Genomic DNA, 1,944 nt, shown 5'->3' with positions numbered 1-1,944 from the left:
CAACCCTCCACTGAAGTCGAGTGAACTACTTCTCGGGTGGGGCCATATCAATCATATTACGAAACATTTTCATTATAACTTATACAATTCTTTGATTGTAGCATCTTCAAAATCATATGATCTTGTGAAAAGTAATGTCTTTAGTTTCTTCTTAAATTCAATTGCTCCCTTTAGGTCCTTCATTTCAGTTGGCAGCTTATTATAGTGTCTAGGCGCACAGTAGCTAAAAGCCCTTTCACCAAATTTACTTTTTGTTCTTGGTTCAGATAGCCTATGTTTGTCACTCATGTGTCTTGTGTTAACATTTGTTTCTAGTTCTAGTTTATTCAGGCATTCTTTTAGATATTTTGGTTCATTTTGGTTCAGTATCTTAAACGTTAGTAAAGGTGCGATTAGATTGGAGAGTTTTTTTCCGAGAGTTGCTCTCAGACAGCTGCTCTATGGAATGTAAACAGGCTGTAGAGGACTCTCCGAGATTTTCTCTCTACTCTCGCGAGTGTTTCTCTTCTCTCGCGCAAGCTACAGTCTAAACACTCTAGACAGCACGCTCGTAGAGCTAGGTTGTAGCTCTCCACTCTCTCCAGTGAATATTCAGATCTCTGAAAGTTTTTGTTACTCTCGCGAGAGAACATGTGCCAAAAAAGTGGAATAAAGACCAAACAATTGCATTAATTCAGCAATACGAGAAATTTCCTGAACTGTGGAATGTGACTTTGCCTGAGTACAGAAACAAAGAGCTGAAAATTAGTAAAATTAAAGGAATAGCTGAGAACTTGGGAATTAGCAAAAAAGAAATTACAAGGAAATGGCACAATCTCCGGAGTCTAATGTGTACTGAAGCTAGAAAATTAAAGAAGAAAAAATGGGAGTAGAGCTGAAGAAATGTTTAGTGTAAATAAAAAAATAAGAAATAAAAAAAAACACTACCCACAAACACATACACACACACACACTTCAATACCCGTTATTTTTAACGAGCACGTGCACTAGATTATTTGTTATTATTATTAGAAAAAAAAATTATTAAATATATTTAATTCAAATAAATGCTTAAAATTTACATATTTAATTTAAATATTTGAATTTAATGGGAACGTGCAGTAGATTATTTGTGTTATTATTATTAAAAATAAAAATATTAAATACATCTAATTTAAATAAATTATTAAAATTTAAATATTTAATTAAAATATTTGGATTTAACAGGCATGTGCACTAGTTACTTTGTATTTATATGTTATGCTTTCTTATCCTAACCTACCCTCCCTCACTTACTGCTCACTCCAGCATTTTTTTGTGTTTACACAGTGTTATATAAAACTCTTTATTTCTTCAGGAACTGCCTAGCTCTGAATTGATCTGGAAACGGGAATCAACCAGAGCAAACTGGAAGTATTAATTTGGAAACAGGAACCCCCAAACATACGAAGTTCTTATAGTTCGATGTATCTTCCTCAAACAATTCTCTTAATAATTTTGCATGTGCTCCATCTTCTCCCCTTCTGCTTATCCATTTTCGGACCCACATACTTCTTTTCCTTTTCTTTTTCACTTCGTTCATAATTATTAATGCAGCAGCAACATGGCACTTTTGAGACATGCTCTCTCAACCCTCACTAGTTGTCGTCTGGCACTGGCTCCAGTGTAAATAGATGCGCGAGAAATCTTACCCGACTCTCAGACACTTTCTCTCGCGACATCTCACAGCTCTCGGAGAGAAAAACTTGCTGGTAGTATAAACACTCTGTAGAGAAAGTCGCGCGAGAGTAGCCGTCTCTCGGGAGAGTTTACTCTGCAATCTAATCGCACCTTAAGAGTAGCTTGTATTCAATTCTCGCTTTTACCGGTAGCCAGTGTAATTTAATTAGTGCAGGGGTAATTCTTTCCCTATTGTGTAGTCCTTTTATTAATCTAGCGGCTCTGTTTTGTACTCTCTGAATTTTC

This window comes from Palaemon carinicauda, chromosome 3 (assembly GCF_036898095.1).
Source record: "Palaemon carinicauda isolate YSFRI2023 chromosome 3, ASM3689809v2, whole genome shotgun sequence".
Lineage (NCBI taxonomy): Eukaryota > Metazoa > Arthropoda > Malacostraca > Decapoda > Palaemonidae > Palaemon > Palaemon carinicauda.
This window is presented reverse-complemented; position numbering follows the sequence as displayed.